Raw genomic sequence first — 18694 nt, forward strand, 5'->3', positions numbered from 1 at the left:
AGTAAAGTCACTCCTATTTGCTACATCTGGGAGGCACATGAAAGCATAATCCAAGAACAATTCCTTGTTTTTGAAGAAACTGAGGCCACAAGATTTGGTTTCTTGAAATTTTCTCACTGGCTCCCATAATTATTCTCAGCTCCTGCATGTTTGGACCATGTTCTGATATCAGGGGGCATTTTTCTTTCTTTTAAAAATATATTTATTTTTGAGAATCTCATATATGACTACTATATTTGCATATTTTCTCCTCTTCTCCTACCTCCAATTCCTCTCACATTTACCCCCATTCCTCAAATTCATGACTTCTTTTTGGTTTTTCGAGATAGGGATTCTCTGAGTTCATGACTTCTTATCATTAATTATTACTGTTACATACACACATACCCCCCAAAAAAATTGGTGGCGTTCATTTAGTGTTACTCACGTGTGTGTGTGTGTGCACACGCGCGTGCACACGCTGTTTTTATTTTTTATTTATTTATTTTTCGTTAGACTTGTTTATTCAAGTATCCGAAAACACTCTTTCCACTTCCTCCCCTCCTCCCAATACCCTCCCACTCCCCCCACTCCCCCCATTCCCTCTCCTCCTCCCTCACCATTCCCCAGAGCAGTCAGGGTTTCCTGCCCTGTGGTTATGGGCCAAGGCCAGATCAGGCACCCTCTCCTCTGCTGCCCAGAGTACAATCTGGGGACCTCTCCTTGGGCCTGGGAACCCCTCCAGAATCAAGTCTCTTGCATACCCTAAACTGGCTCCCTTAGTTGAGATATAAACTTCCCTGCTCCCATAACCATCCTTCCTCCCTCCCCCCTCCCATTCCCCCAAGCCATCCCTGATCCTCCCCCTCTCCCTTCTCCCTAACCATCACCCCATACTTCCACCCCCACCCCCCGTGCACCCAAGTTTGCCTGGCAATCTTGTCTACTTCCAATATCCAGGAGGATAACTATATGATTTTCTTCAGGTTCACCTTCTTATTCAGCTTCTCTAGGATCACAAATTATAGACTCAAAGACCTTTAACTATGGCTAGAAACCACTTATGAGTGAGTATATACCATATTCCTCTTTTTTGGGTCTGGGTTACCTCACTCAGTAAAGCGTTTTCTATTTCCATCCATTTACATGCAAAATTCAAGATGTCATTGTTTTTTACCGCTGAGTAAAACTCTAATGTGTATATGTTCCACACCTTTTTTAACCATTCTTCTATTGATGGGCACCTAGGTTGTTTCCAGGTTCTGGCTATTATAAATAATGCAGCTATGAACATAGTTGAACAAATACTTTTGTGGTATGATAGGGCATCTCTTGGGTATATTCCCAAGAGTGGAATTGCTGGGTCCTGAGGGAGGTTGACTCCCAGTTTCCTGAGAAACTGCCACACTGATTTCCACAGTGGCTGTACAAGTTTGCATTCCCACCAACAATGGATGAGTGTTCCCCTCACTCCACATCCTCTCCAGCATAGGCTATCATTGGGCACACGCTGTTTTTAGTGCTGACCACTTGGGGCTGGATCACCTCAGGTGTCTCCTCCCTGGAGCAGACTGATTCTTTCTTAGCAGTCATTAATGGCCTTATAGTTCCTCATTTAGGGATTGGGCCTTATGAGATTCTTCCATTCATGCTGGCATGCCAATTGTTATTACCAATTTTCATGTCTTGTTAGGCAGTTATAGTCTTGAGATTTCATAGGTGTAGCTTCCTTGTCATATGTAGATGACAGTGACTCATAGCCGATGTTCTGACATCCCTGGATCTTTCCACCCCTCTTCTGTGATGTTCTGTGAACCTTAGGTGTATGGGTTGTGTTATAGATGTGTCAATAGTGTTTGTAATCAGGTAGTTATTCTCTGCGTTTTGGCCACTTAATGACTTTCTATAATGGTCTCCACCTGTTGCAAAGAAAAGAAGCTTCTTTGATGAGGGGAGAAAACTACACTTACTCTGGGTATAAGGCTAAGTTTTAGAATGCTGTTAGAAATTAAACTGGCTTAGGAAGGTGACAATAGTAGGTTCTTTTCTAGGGTCCTTGACTTCACCAGGCACATGGACTTACCGTGTTAACCATGATTTCCCTCCTGTTGAGTGGGCCTTTAGTCCAACTAGACGGCTCTTGTTTACCCTCAGGATATATCTGCTGCCCTTGCACCTTTCAGAATCTTTTGGCATTCTGCTTACTGTTGTGATTCCTAGGTGTGATAACTGGATAGGACTGCTGATTGCTTTTCTCCATTGACAGCTCACATAGCTCTTTTCAGTGCTGTGAGAGCTTGTCAGTCGTCAGAGAGGAAATTTCCAGGTCAGTTACCACTCAAGCCTTCCAAGTTCTATGTCGGAGTGTATGGTGTCTTCAACAGTACAGTGTCTTGACTTCATATTTTGCTGTTGTTTTGGGAATTGCTTGGACTCCTCTGACCAACAACTGAAAAGGTTTCCCATACCTGATAATGTGGTTTTTGTTAGATATGCTGTGACTTTGGAAGGGGAGCATTGTCACCATAAGTGATGTAACTTTATTTTTTTAAAAAATAGATGTGTATTTGTTAAATTTATTCATACACATGTAGGTATAAATATATAAAATGGCAAGTGAACAAGAGTTAATATGATTTCCCTATGGCTTTCTCAGATATCACTCTTCGCTCCATCTCCCTTTGTGTTTCCATTCCACCCCTTTGGCCAGGACACCCCCCCCCCCCCCCGCCATTTCCCCATTTCCTCCTTCATAATAGCACCTGTATTCTGCTCTTTCCCTCTCTAGAACCACCTCCCCATCTTCCCTTTTTACCTGTCTGGTCTCTGTAGTTGCTCCAGGTTACATGCTTGTATTATAAAGGCTTGGAGCTAGGTTTCGCAAATAGGAGAAAAAGTGGTGTAGTCAGAGGACACTTTTCAGTAACCAGAGTCTTTTTTTGTTTGTCATTGCTGGTACCTAATGGATGGAGGCCAGGAATTATAGGAAGCAGGCATTGATTAGACCTGGAGTGCCTGAGTTTCCTTCCTTCTCCATGACATCTGTTGCTCATGAATATATTTGCAGTACTTAGCATAGAGGCCACTGCCTTTTCTGGCTCTGGGCTTTCTGGCTGTTTCTAATAGGGGGAGTGGGTGGGTAGGTACTTGCATCCAAGTTTCCAAATCTACCCAGTTCCATTGTGTGTCACCACCTCCTAGCACTTGAACAGAAACCACCTTCTGACTGACCTTGCACCCTTGCAGCAGTACTATCCAGTGCACAGTTCAAAGAGAGCCTTTAGCAAGGCTCCTCTTGTCTACTACGTGTACTTCTCCTCCTGCCTTCCCTGGGTACGCCAGTGACTTGTCATGACTATGAGGACAAATAGAAAGTTCGTTAAGCTGGCCTTGAGACAGACCCTTTGTTTGGCCTGTACTGACCTGCCACATATTCTAAAAATCTACCCTGATTGGCGGGGGCAGCTTTACCCTCTCCGAGGGCATCCTTCCCCTTAACTAAGTCACAGTGCAGCACACTTGCAGCATTTGCATCCCACTTCATAGGTCTCAGCTCATTGTACTCTTGCATTCATTTGTGCAATGATTTCATTTGCATCTGTTTCCCTAGTGAGTGCTGTGAGGGCACTGTCTGTGCACTGTCATCTTCCAGGTCCATCTTTATCATGGGTGTCTTATTTTCTGTCAGTTCCCTAAACTGTTGCTGACTCTTTAGCTTGTTTCCAGGGCTATTGCTCCTGTAAATTATGACATGGAGAATTTCATTGTGTGTTTTTCTGTGTATTAACATATCTCTAAAGGATAAAATTTCAAGTGTAGTTAGCTGGTCCAAGGCATGTGTCGAGGACATAAGTCAATATTTTGGCAACTAACCTTGGGAAACTCCTGGCACTGTCATTTTGCCAGAATGGAGAGACAAAATGCCAGGTGCTCATGTTCTTTACACAATGTAATGAGACTGTGCTACCTATGAAGTCAATGCAGGAAAACTGTGCAATCTAGTTTTTAAAATATCATAAAAACTTATGTTTAAGTAAATTTATGATTTTGTGTTGGGACACATTCATAGAAATTCTAGGTTGTATGTGACCCACGGATCACAGGTTGTATGCCAGGGAGGGAGGCTTTTCGTGATCAGAGGCAGGCATGTGACTTGGGACTTAAGCTCTCAGTTTGCAATAGGGAGCAGTGGTGTCATGGCTCTGTTGTAATGGTGGCCACCACTGTTCAGCAGAAGCAATAAACATTGCTGCTAAAATGCTTTTTGTGTATGTGTGTCTGGACCTTTGGTGGTAGTTATTGGAATATTCCTGATCATTTTCCCTTGCCCATTATTAAGGTCTAAAACTGTGGCCTTCCCTGGGATTTTATAAGTCACTTAATAGATTTTCTAAAACAAAATAAAATAAAACAAACAGCCCCAAACAATAGCAACCCAACAAAATAGCTTTTCTAACTATAGCCATCAAAACCTAGCATATACATTTGAGTATGTGGACTCCTCTGCCAAATTGACCTCCAAAGAGGTGATAGAGGTTCCTATTCCAGTCCACAGGGTTCACTCATTCAGATTCCTGTGTCTTTCCTCTAGAACTATATATATTGCCTTGCAGTGATCTGTTTCTAAGAGGGGTATTTCTTACTCTTTCTCCTGTATAAAGCTGTAACCTAGAGACTGACATGTACTCATTTATGTCTGCTAAATGAATAAATGAAATGAATTGTCTCTAAAGTGCTTGAGGTAGGCCAAAGACAGTATAGTCAGGACAGTGACTGGGAGTTGGAAGACTATCCACTCAGCTCCTTATTCTGAAGTGGGAGCTAGTACCCAAATGAGGCAAGTGACTTGACCAAGAGTTCATAGTTGGCTGGGTTGAAGCAGCTGTCACACCCATGTTTGCCAGGTCTGTTGGAAGCCCACCTTCAAGTCCTCTGTGCGGGAACCTGCTGCTGCTTCCACAATGTTTTTTGGCCTAGGCTTTATGACCCAGGGGCAGGTTTTAGCTGAAGTGATGTACAGAGCAGCCAGCCCAAAGCTGAGGAGCTGCCAGAAAATAAAGCTGGAAAAGGAGAAAGGCTGGTGATCACCGGTTTAGAAAATTGCCTTTGTGTGTAACTGGAGGGCACGAACATGTGCATAAGGATCAAGAGCCCTCTTTTCTGTGCCTAGTTTTTCATTTCCCTTTTTACTTTGTATTGCTTTCAAATCAAAGGGAAGCCATGGCAGAGAACCTGAGCTACATATATGAAAATGAAGAAAGTTATGGGATGGGAATGTTTTCAGTAATGGGTCGGAGATATGATCTTTCATAGGAAGTGAAGCGAGGCTGTTGTTAAGCTGTTGCTGAGGAACTGGGGTGGGGTGGGATAAGTGCTACTAATTCCAGTGAATTTTTTCCCCATCCCCAAAACCCCAATTCCTTTATGTACAACCAACTGGTTGATTAAGAGTCAATTTTGAATGGAATGGGCAGTTGCTTATCCTGTTTAAGGGCTCAGTTTTTTTTGACATTTCTATTGCCACAGCTTGATAGTTAGAAAAATATTCATAAAGCCAAGTCCATTTTGAAGAGAACATCTGTAAAATTGGGTCAGCAGATACGTTACATGATGAAATGAAAGATGAAATACAACCCTGTCTGGTCTGTGCTTCACAGTAACAGGAAAGAGCTATGTTTCCAGGGCGTGCACTTGGATTGGTGCCTTTTGGCTCTGATGACTCTGACCTGCCACATAAGCAGGGCCTCTTTGCAGCCACCGCCTCTTGCCCTGGCTTTATGGGTTTAACTCCAGTCCAGAGGCAGACAGCAAGCATGTGGTTCCTCAAAGAAACCACTGGAGGCCGCTGTGGCACCAAGAACGCAGGAAGGGCGCCCTTCTGGTGGCGCGGGGTGTCTCTAAGGAGTAATGATTGTCACACATACAGACTGTTCTTGTATTCTAGTCCAGGATTTTAAAGACACTGTTGTGAATTAACGTGAATAAAATATTCGGTAGATGAAGCTCAGGTCCCGGACCCCATGGGATTCTTTTCTAACCGCTTTCTAACTCGTTTTTAGCCCTCTGGGACTGGATCTCATTTGCAGCCCAGAGGCACAGGCTTTATCTATGGCGAGAATGTCCTCCCCAAATGACACAAAGGTTGCTGCTGCAGCCTGTAGTATTTATTCTCAAATATTTTTGTAAAGCAGAATATTATGCAGTCTTCTCTGTCAGCCATTACTGGCAGCAAGAATCAGCTATCATGTGGACCAAAGAACCAAACTTGCCTGATTTAATGTGAAATACCATGTTAATATGAATTTCAGACAAGCAGCTAAGAATTTCTTGATAAAATACATCCTAAATGTTGAATGAGTCATGCATACCTACATTGAACAATTATTTATCTCCCATTCAAATGTGTCTAGATGTCCAGTATTCTTGACAAAACCCGCTCTTTTTACAGAGGAAGAGTAATTAACTCAGGTTTGGCTATTGGAAGTCATCCAGGGGGAGCTTGGAGTCAGGGTCATCAGCACTGAAGTCGGGCTTTAAGAGTTCTATTCCAAGAAGGTTGAGGAAAAAGTGCCACATGTTCACAGCAAGAGCAGACATAAACTTACAGCATGGGAAGGCAGTTCAGAACAAGGAATTTGCTGGCAGGTACTCAACTGAGGTAATGCTCTGTTTCCCCCTCTTTTCTCATTTATTTATGTGCACATGTATAGTACATGCATGTGCATGTATGTTTGTGTGTGGGGGTGGGGGTGATGTGTTGGTGTATGACACATGTGTGGAGGGTAGAGAACAACTTGCAGGAGTCTGGAAATCTGTTTTCTTCTTGCACTATATAGGGTCTGAGGCTCTAACTCAGGTTGTCAGACTTGGGAGCAAGCACCTTTATCCACTGAGCCATCTTACCGGTCCCAATTTTCTTTCTTTTAGGTTATGCCCTTGTGTTAATGTTTATACAGGTATGCCAGTTTCTGGTGACTTTATTCTAAATCCCACGGAAAGGCATGATTCAACTTTAAACAATGTCCATGATGCATTGGCTCTGAGAGACCTTGTACACACACATGAACAAGGCTGACCCTGGCGTGAACATTCTAGGACCCTGTGTGGGCCTGGGTCTGTGATCTTGTAAGAGAAAACCTGGAAACACCTGGAATTTGGAGTGTGAATTCAGACCCATCCTTGACTAATGGTGTAGTTTTAGGCAAGTATATCAGTCTATCTGAGTTGTTAGCCATGTCCTTATGTGTAATGCTGCTGCGAGTCTACTTACCTCAATGTGTTGTTTTATCAGACCACGTGAGCTGTCAGCCTGTAGCAAACCTGAGCATCAGAATGGTGATACTGCTGTATTATCACCTTGATTTTGGCAAGTCCTCAACCATGGACCATCTAGAGGATGGTTAGTGATGCTGACATTAGGAGTTTGTTCTCCTCATCCCTAGATGATTTTTGATCCAGTATTCATGGCCTTATCAAAGTCACCTTGATGAACAGTATGCACTTTGTGGGAGAAAGACTCAGCTTGGAAGTACTAATTCCCAGCATCTTTGATTTCCTACTTGGACCTACATTGCCCTTCTAACAGGATGACAGACCAAAGATAGGTATGATGGAGCTGAAGGTGGGCCTCATTTGTTAAAATATTTCCTCTGGTGAAGGCTCTGATGGTTAGTTTGAACTGTTAACTTGATACAATCTAGACTTACTGGGGAAGTGATTCTCAATAGGGGACTGTCTGGATCAGGTTGGTCAGTGGGCACGTATCTCTGGGACATTGTCTTGATTACTTTAATTGATATAGCAAGACTCAGCTTAAAAGCGGGTGACATGATTTCCTGATTTGGGGCCTGGCTGTCTAAGTAGAGAAAGGCAGTTGAGTATTAAGCATGCATGCAATTATTCTCTTCGCTCCTGGGCATCATGTGGCTACATGCTTCAGGTTTCTACCCTGGCTTTCCTGCAGTGATGCACTGGAACGTGGAAATCGGAGCTAGAACACACCCTCTCTCCCCTCCGTTCCTTTTTGTCTGGGTACTTTACTACAGCAAGAAAAGGAAACATGAACAAAGACTGTGCTCTCTCACTGTTTCCCACGGAGTCTGCCACCTGGGCTGTTTTCCTTGTCTCCCTGGTAATCCCCTGTCAGGCTGCAGCTGTTTCCCTTGCAAGACTGTAGCATGCATAGGGTAGGACTAAATTTGCTAAGGCTGAAGGCACACCCTGTCCAAGACACTGTGTATTAGGAGCTGCCCAGAACAATGCAGACAGCATTGTGCCAGGAGATAGTCTTAAGAAGTCCAGTTGGGCTGGAGGGCCTTCAGCAGCTCCTTTGGCTGCTATTAACCTGCTTGCCATCTCAGTCAAGTTTATCTTGTAAATCCACTTCCCCAAATCAATGGCCTTCATTAGATTGTAACTAAAGAGGTTTCAGCATCTCTAAGCACTTTGGCAAATATATGAATGAGCTTATATGTGGGGTCTCCAGAGTAAGAGGATCAGCTTTGTGACTATTTTTTTTTTTGCCAGTTGTCCCCAGAGCCAATTGAATAAGAGATTTTGAGGTATTTCATCTCTCCTAGAGGTATTCATGCATTCGTTTTCTTTAATCTGTTAATGTGGGATACCACCTGCACTTGGCCTGGCCGTGATCAGTTTAGAAGCTTAAGAGTACCCAGGGGAAAGGTGCCTAAGCTGCGGCTGGACTATCATAAGATCTGGGCCCTTGGGCCGACACTTCATTTTAGGCTCTGGTCGCTTGGGATTTTTTTTTTTTTGAGGGAGATTGAAGGTTTCATATATTGGTTGAGGAAATGCAGTAAGATTGAATCAACTTGTGTGTTAACAGAGAATGGAGTAAGCTAGAAAAGAAAAGAATGAACATCCTGGACTAGAACACAGAGCAGAACAGAGTGATGAATAGGCCTCTTCTATACCAGGCACAATTGCCAACGTCTGCAGAAGGATTCACAAGGCATGTGCTGGCTGACACATTTCTTGAGACTGGAATGAACCTGGAGGAAGTGATCAATTCACAATAACAGCAGCAATGTGTACAGGAAGCGGAGTGATGGGCAAGTGCTAAGTCTTCATATATACAAGCAGTGTTTGTTAGCAGCTAGGGATTTAGTTTGCACTTAGATATAAATAAGTTTATGACCTTAGGTAGTCAACTCATTGTTTTCTGCTATAGAATATTTATCTGTGAGATGGGCTCTCCTGGAGTCACATGATAAATTAAGGTTTTGGATATAATCAGTTTATTTGAGAGATTGTACTAGTTAGGATTCTCCAGAGAAATAGAACCAATAGGAAAGGTAGATTATTTCACCAGGACATATACACCTCACACACTTATCTATCAAATTCATTTAGGTTAAGGGATTTGCTTATTTAGTGGTGGAGGCTGACAATCCCAAACTCTTTTGACAGACCAACAGGATGGAGACTTGGAGAAGAGTTACTATTGCAGCTTTAGTTCAAAAATATCTTGGAGGTATCTTCCTCCTTGGGATAACTTAGTCTTTTTGTTTTAAGGTTTTGAATTTATTGAATGATTCCTAAGTACATTATGAATGGTGTTATGCTTTATTAAAAAATAGAATGACTTAAATAGTTACATTAAAAAGTAATATGCCTTCATGAAACATTTACGTAGGTATTTGACCAAAAACTCAAGAGTCTGTGACCTAGCCAAGCTGACACACATGATGGACTATTACAGAAGTGAGCTCTGAGATACAAGTAGAAGCCAGACATAGTGACACACACTTTTAATCTCAGTACTCAGGAGGAAGAGGGAAGTAGATTTCTGTGAGTTCAAGGTCAACCTGAACTACATAGTAACTTCCAGGCCAGCCAGTGCTATATACAATGTGATACAGGAAAGTAAATATAATCAATGAAATGTGTAATATCAAGTAAGTTACTGCTGTGGGCAATTGGAGTTGAACCCTGGAGACCTCTGGATATCCCAATAGAACACATGACACAGGGTGAAGGACTTGAATTGCTGCATATCCACTAACAATGTCTATTGGTTTTGAGTTCAAAGCTTCCTCAGTTTGGAGGATAACTCATTATTCTTTGGGGCTGCCATGTGACTCAGACAAAGACAATCTCAGATTTGTGGAAGATATACTCATATGTTATGAGGGCTATGGGGTATGAGTGATATACAAAGTCTATAAAAGAGTCTTCCTCACTGAGAAATTGTTATTGTAATATGAGAAAATAGATGTGAATGCAATTTTAGTGTATAAATGAGGCATTCATTATCTAGCTAAAAGTCTAGAATTTTAAATAAAATAAATATAATTTGTCCTGAACTCAATTCAATCAATATTGTACTGATAGATGCTATGCCAGGCTTATTAATAGTCATCTTCTTCAGTGTTGGGGAAGATGTTGTATTTCCTAAGGGACCTTTTCTTTCTGTCCCTTCTGACCAGGTCTCATGTTATATACTATTAAGGCTTCCTGCTCCTTTCCTTGTGAACACTTGTCCCTAAAAAAGGAACCATTCACTTCTTCTTTATCTCTGACTCCCCAGCCAAGCAAAGTCATTGGGATGCATGTTTAATAAATACCTAATTTTAAAATTAAGAAAATGTGACAGAAATTTTTCTTAGACTCTATTACAAATTAGTGAAAACTGCAAAATAACTTTGGGCAATAACTCAGATAAGGATTATATATATATATATATATATATATATATATATATCTTTATGATTCTGCCTAAATAAGAGAAGATAATACATTTTAATAAACATAACAGTTGTTTATAGGTAAATGGTCTCTTTTTAGGTATCTCAGGAAACCTTTGGTAGCTCATTTTTTTTAATTATATTTTATTTTTAGTGTTTCTAGTGATCAGACTCAGAGGCTCATGCATGCCAGGCAAGCTCTACCACTGAGCTGTTTGCCCACCTCAGAATTATGCTTTAGGAATGTTCTGGCCCCGAAATTCTGTTTACATTGCTTCTTTCTTCAAAGACAGTGTGAGTTAATCATCTGAGTTAGATTATGCCATGATACTCCCCTCCCCCCATGACCATAGTGTAATGCTATTGAATGACAAAGTCCAGCTTGTCATTCCACAGAGTCTTCCTCAATGTAGATCAATAGGCAGTCATACCTCATAATCACTCAGAAATGCAGGTCATTGGAGGCCTCAGAACAACGTTTGGAGTCTGAGAATTGTGGTAAGGAAGACTTCAATGGCTACATACACTATAAAGGAAGTAAAAGACTTAGGGAATTTTTTTCAGCATTCTTCTAGAGCAGGAGTTGAAGGACTATGACCCAAGACCTAAACATGGCCCCTTGTTTGCTTTTGAAAGTAAAATTTTATAGGAACATGGTTAAATTAACCCATCTATATACTGTCTTTAGGTACTTTTTCTCTGTAAAGGCAGACCTAAACAATGATTACAGAATTTATATGACTTGAAAACCATAAAACATTTACTTGGTTTTGTCCTTTACAAAGTATTTCTAACTTCTGTCCTAGTGAGTGCACAGGACGGGGGCATTTAGATTTGTAGCAAAGGGAAGGGAGGATAATGATTTCTATAAGAATTGACACTGGCATTGAGTGAAGAGGCTGAGGTCTAGAGAGAAAGGCACCTGAAGACAAGTCCTGTGGCATGTAAATCAAAGGTTAAGTATCTAATTTTTGGTTGTGATTTGTGTTCTTTTCTGTGCTCTATGCAGTGTTCCTTTCCAGTGTTTACAAGCTTAAGAAAACAGTCTGTTATCAGAATAACCTAGTTTGTAGGTGCTTCGCAGAATGAAGAAAATGGGCTCTGCTGCAAAAACAATGAAACCATAAAAGAGAAGGTAATTTACAGAAACAAGAAATTTGGGAAGGAGGGTGTCAGGAGGTGGAAGCACTTTAGAGAATGCAGATGGATTTTTCTTTGGGCTGTCAGCTCACAGAAAGTTAACACAGAGACTTAATAATTATAAAATCCCAGTCTTTGGTTTAGACTTGTTCTTAACTAGCTCATATAACTTAACCCTTTTATATTAATCTATATTCTATCATATTATCTCTCTTCCATATTGTACCTCCTGTTTCCTCTCCATGTGGCTGACAACTCTGCCCTTCTTCTTTCCAGAGTTCTTTCTACCCATAAGTTCCTCCTATACCTCCCACCTAACTATTGGCCATTCAACTTTTTATTATACCAATCACGGCTGCACATTTTCACACAGTGTACAAGTATTCCACAAGAAAAAAATCCTGAAAAGCTTGAATATGCTTTTAGTTTCGTGTCTCATTACTGGATCAAACACCTGATGAAGACAACTTCAGGAAAGAAACCTCCATTTTGGCTTCCAGTTCCAGGTCACATAGACTGTCATGTTGGGGAAGAGCATGGTGGTAGGACCATGAAACTGGTTGCTATGTCCATAGGCATGAACTAGAATGATGAGGGCTCAACTCTCTTTCTCTTTTTTATGCAGTCCTAAATCCCTGCCATGAAATAGTACATCCACATTTAGGGTGAGTGTACTCAACCTCAATTAACCTAACCTATAAATGCCTTGCAGACAGTACTCAGTGATTCTAAATCCCATCAAGTTTTCAGTCATGATGAACCATCCCAGATAAATCTATATCTTTCACTGTATAAACTGTGAGCTTCATTTTCCTTGGATTTCAGAAGAAATTATGAATCTGGAGCTTTTATGATTTGAGGTCATTTGTGTTATATTAGAATGTGTTGAAACCTTAGGGATCAATTGATCACCCCCACTTTTTCTCTTATTGTCTGAGTCCCAATCCACATGGGAAACAGAGGCTGATGGAGTTACAGTATTAACATAATGCTTTTCCAAGATGCAGAGAATAAGTGATGGGTTTAGATCCAAGTCATGAATGTAAGAGACAGAAGATAGGGTAAAGAACTACAAAATGCCATCCTGTAGTCACAAAACAACCACTGCAATTGATAATTCAAGTGAGCTCTAGTTACCAGCATTGGACCCACATGAGAGCAGCTCCACCAACAGTTAGTCAAGGAAGGGAGAGGGACTCATGGGGCTCTCCCTTTAACCTCTGAAATGTTGACTAGTAATAGATTCTGAGGGAAGGGAATCATTGCCTTAATTATATACCCTCTGCCGAACAGATAGCTTCAAACCCATAGTCCCACAGATGATAGCCTTGGGTAATCTTGGTGGGTCAGAAAGAAAAAAAAGGAATTAACATGAATATGAAAGATTGATTTGTGAAAAGGGGTGGGCAGGCAAGCAAGGCTGATATAGATACAGGTGATTATTGTGCAAAGTATGTATATGTGAAAGGTTAAAAATAAAGATTAAAATAAAAAAATTGCAGTCATTCCTGAGAGACTCATCTTGGAAGCTGGAGCCTGATCCTCACCCTATTTCAATTCCTGATTTTCTCTTAATGTGTGTATTGTTAGAGGCTATTTGGGGTATAGCTGTCTTCCTTGGATAGAGAGTACTGATCAGTAGTCTGAGTCAGCAGAGTCCTCAGCTTATTCTCCTTTTAATACCAACCATTATCCCTTTGGGTACTCTTAGGAGGCAATATATAGTCTGGCTTCCAAAAGGCTTTGGAATGGTCAAAACAAAGGCCTAATTAACTTTACTTGAAGACTGCTTTATGTTCAAAGCTAATGCCCCTATCTTGTCTAGTAGAGCTCTTCAGGGATTCTGCAGTGAATTTGAATGACAAATTAAAGACTCTCTAAGAATACAATGCTGGCAACATTAAGATGTCTTGATTTTAAGTGTAATATTCTTCTATGATATAATCCATGGTGAGAAATGAAAGTGAAAGATTAAATCCTTTTGATTTTAGAAGGTAAAGCCTAAAGAAGTTAAGGTCCAAAATTGAAATCTGATTTCCTTATAAATCCAAAGCTTATATTTCCAAAGTTCAAAGAAATCAAAACCAACATTTATTCTGATTCCTTATTCTGCTCTGGCAGCTGATGCCTGGGTCTCCTTCTCCAGCAGAAGTGTTCCTCAGAAGTTAGTCTTTCCTGTGCCCCACAAGTTGGACTCAGCTCTCAAATTGTTGCCATCCACTACCATTATTGTACTGACTCTTACCTCCACCTCAGTCCAAAATGGTGATCCTGCCTCCAGGAATCTCAGAATGAGACTGTGTCTGTGAACTGTCTCCTCCTGTTTTATATTGCTCTCTAGGGCTGGGATTAAAGGAGTGCACCACTACCGCCTGGTTTCTATGCAAACTAGTATGGCTATTGAGATCAAAGGTATGTGTCACCCCTCTTTGTCTGTAGGACTGACCAGTGGGGCTCTTTTACTCTCTGATCTTCAGGAAAGCTTTATTTATTAATATAAAAATGAAATATCACTACAGAAGTTTCTCTGCCTTTTGTGAGGTGTTCTCTCTCCTTCCCTAGTAGGTGTTATTCCTCAGAGGTTAGTCTCTCTTTTGCCCCACAGGTTAGAGTGAGCCTTCAGGATGATGTCATCTACTATGGTTATTGTGCTGTATTCTAGGTTCAGTGACTTTGTCATGCACAGTGCATACTTTTCAGCTCCTATTTTATTGACTGGCCCTAGAAATTAATACATGACCAGGGCAGAAACAACAGTTTTACTCATGTCTTTTATCATGGTAGCAAATGAATCAATGGATTTTATTTTCTAATATCTTTTGTATACAACTACAGAAACGGAATCTGATGATCTTATTGGCAATGGCATTGCATTTGGACATTTTAGTCATTTTGCATCTTATAAAGGAAAGACTTGTGAATGACTATCTTAAGGCTTTGTAAACCTTCTTTGAAACCACAGAGCTAAAAGAGAGTGTTGCTGGTTTAGTGTGTGTCAGTATTCAGATGTGTGTTCCTTCAGCACAGATGGATACCTAGTCTTCTTTAGAAGTCCAAGGGATTTTATAGTAATATTTTATATGACTTACTACTCTCCTTTGAATGCTTTGTTTTTACCCTGTTTTAGTCAGTTGCATATTTTTCTTTTCTTCTTTTTTAAGCTAAACCCACTTTTAAGCAGTTAACGTGATAGCTAAATACAACTGTCTTTGTATTAGCACCAGGGAGAAAGTCATTTGATTAGAAATCACTGATTTTTGAGATGACCTTGCATTAGTCATGTTTTGGCTCTCGTTTATCGTGTTTAAAACAAAGAAAGGGCTATACTAACCTGGTTTTGGAAAGTCTTCATAGGTATAATATTGAGAATTGGTGATTCCCGATATTTCAATATGGACCCCTTGCTAGCCAGAATTTCCTTAGATGATAGAAAAAAAATCTGCTTGGTCTGGAAAATTTTTAAACTGTATAAATCTCTATAGTTCATTTTCCTTTTCTTTAGGTGTCTAATACAATAAAGTCATATGACATGTCTCCCTGGAATCTATCATACACACACACATACACACGCGCGCGCGCGCGCACACACACACACACACACACACACACACAGAGAGAGAGAGAGAGAGAGAGAGAGAGAGAGAGAGAGAAATTTGGTGGTACAGTTTATAGTTATTGTTGTTTTTTTAATTGTAGTGCTGAGGATTGAATTACCAGGTCTTTGTACATACTAGGCAAAATCTCTATCACTGTGCTACTGTTTCAAGTTTACTGTTATGTATGGAGTTTATTGATTTTTTTCCAGCAGGAGAAGTGGAGAGAATATTCTAGAGATATACTTATATTTCTGGTTTAGGCAATTGGGTAGCATGATTCAGCCAATCTGTGGGGAAGATGACAAAGAATGTAGACTGACTGAAAAAAAATGACATATTTTGTTCATTTTTGTGAGGATTCATTCTGTGGATTCAAAGATGATATTTAGACACATTGGCTTTGAGGTGTCCATGGGACATACTGATAGAGATATTCCAAAGTTCATCAGAAAATAATATCTTTGTAAGAGGCAGTTATTTTTATTTTCATGACCTTACTTTATTCTTAGGAAAATTTTAGATAATTGCCTAAGAGATAAATTTATTTCTTAGGTAAATTGTATGATTTCTGTCTGGGAGATAAGAAATCCATTGAGACTAAGTCAAGTGAAATGAAGAGATGGATGGGACAATGACATATAAACAACAAAGTGTTATGTGCTTGAGAAGGCTGATTAGCTCCTATGGGACACCTATAGGTTACTGTGGTTAGATTAGATCCTTGTTACTGGCATTTGTTCCTCTGTTCTCTAGGAATTGCATTATGCGTCTATAAATCACTCAATACAACAAAATTAACCAGCTGGTGGTTAATGGACATCTACATGTGGAAAATAACCTGGATTCTGAATCAATATACTTTTATATGAACTTCTATACTGTTAGGATACCCATTTGGAACAGAATTTGTGTAAATTTCATTCAGTTTTACAGTTTTACTCGTAATGTGTAGAATTTGGATAGGTAATTTGTGTGATATTTTCATTTGAAAAACTTTCATAATAAACTTTATAAAGTTTAGAAACTAATAAGATAATTTTTGTCCTGGAAAAATTTTCAGCCCAGAGAAGAAGGCATGATCACATAGCCCACTATATGGGCTCTGAGTTATCTCTATAAAACCAAATACACCCTCACTTAGCAGATTAAACTAACCATTTTATTTTGTTCACCACTTTGTAGATTACAAATCTGGGGAACTTGGCTGTATATTTTTTCTCTAATTCTCATGGTATCACCTTGGGGGTGGTTAGGGTGGAATAGGGCTGAAGATTCTACTTTCTAGTCTACTATTTCTTCACATGTCTAGTGCTTCAATATCCCTCAACTTCTTTCCTTTCATGGCTGTATATCCTCCAGGATGTCTATTTCTGGGTATTTAAGTTTTTATATATAAACTGGTGGTACACATTGAAGTCTCTATGAAATCCAGGAAGAAAGTAACTTAGATTTGGAAGTCCAAGTATTTCACTTCTTTAATATTCTATTATTTCAAGTTAGCCTAGACTCAGTGAAGGTGGCAGGAAGAGTTTTACCTCTTGGTTGGAAAGTAGCTGTTAAAGAATTCATATATGTGCATTTTTTCTAACTATGGAGTTTGGTTTCTACTCCAAGTGCTTTTCTATCCATTTATAATGCTTTAATAAGAATGTCCACATGATGATGAGATAAGAACTTTTAAAGATAAAATATTTTAATTAATTACTTGAGAATTTAATACATGTATGAAATATGTTTTGGTCATATTCACTCTGTAATCTTCTCCAAGCAGCTCTTAGATCCAATCCCCATTCTTATTTCCCTTCCCCTTATAACTTTTCCCACCTTCTAGCCCCATCCTCCTTCCAACTTTGTGTCCTTTAAAAAATAATCCACAAGCCCAATTTTCATGGGAGTAGGGCCATCCACCAGAGCATGGTAGACCCACCATGAACCACACATTTAAAGAAAATGTTTTTCCCTTCCTCAGAGGCCATCAGTTGTCCATAGCTCTACAGAGAAGGGTTGGGTCTAATGAACCCTTCCCTATTAGGTGCTGGAATGTTGATTGACTTGAATCTTCTGCATTAGATTTGACTTTTTAATAGATTCTATATGTCTGCAGAATAGAGTATAATATGGGAAGGAGGTTGATATGAGTGGATGAGAGACCTTCTATGGAAAGTTTCAAGGGTCCCATCTAGACTTGATGACAAGTTGATGGCACTGGTAATAGAGAAAATTGGAGGAATGACTTTTAAAATTTCAGGAGTTAAATCAATAGTTTTGTTTTAATGAATGGAATGAAGAAACACTGTTTTTATCTTTTGCATGCCTTTTTACCTTTCCTTCTGCTCCTCTCTTTTATTCATGCACATATTGAAAAACATTAATTGAACATTAATGACATTAATATTATCTTTTAGAAATTGTGCTGCGTACAAAGAGGCATACCAAAAGTTATTTTCTCTCAGACAGCTGAATCCAACTGTGAGACAATAGCAATATTTTTCATGTATGAATACTGAGCCTATACTGAGAGACTCTCTTTATATATTTAAGAGCCCTTTGGCCTTTATATGTATATTTATTCAGTAAGTAATTTTAATGATTGTTTCATATAATACAGTCATATGTAACTCAGATAGAGACATTGGGAGATTGGTGTGTGGGGAGGAGTCTAGCTTGCTGCTCAACACCTGCAAGCCCATATTGTTCTGTTCCCTTGTATTTACTATTGCTCACAGAAAATCTCAAATTTATAATACAAAGCACCTATGAAGAATCTGAGTGATATTGCTTTCATGGAATGATCTATATGTCAAAGTCCTCTTTGATCTTGACTACATCATTACAGATATTTTGAGTCTCATTTTTTTATCATCAGCTCCAAACTCTCCACACTTCATTTTGGTCTCAAACACCAGATTTGTAGTGAGGAGCTGAGGGCAGGCCTGCTTTTCATCCTGCCCTGCTCCCACATGGCTAGCTTAGCCCCAGAAATAACAACATGCAAATTGTATTCATTTAAACACTGCCTGGCCCATTATCTCTAGAGAGTTAGTTACTGGCTAACTCTCACATCTTGATTAACCCATTTCTAATAATCTGTGTAGCACCACGAGGTGGTGGCTTACCGGGAAAGATTCAGCATGTCTGACCTGGTGGCTGGCTCCATGGCGTCTGCCTCATTGCCCTCTTCCCAGCTTTCTGTTCTGTTTACTCCGCCTACCTAATTTTCTGTCCTATCAAAGGGCCAAGACAATCTCTTTATTAACTAATGAAAATAACACA

The 18694-nt window shown here is 40.0% G+C and overlaps 1 protein-coding gene across 26 annotated transcripts in view; it reads left to right on the plus strand.

Moving 5' to 3' along the window:
• Ids (iduronate 2-sulfatase) overlaps positions 1–18694 on the plus strand; it is a 252787-nt gene that overhangs the window by 30413 nt on the left and 203680 nt on the right. The window lies entirely within an intron of this gene.

This window comes from Myodes glareolus, chromosome X, assembly GCF_982192425.1.
Source record: "Myodes glareolus chromosome X, mMyoGla1.1, whole genome shotgun sequence".
NCBI lineage: Eukaryota > Metazoa > Chordata > Mammalia > Rodentia > Cricetidae > Myodes > Myodes glareolus.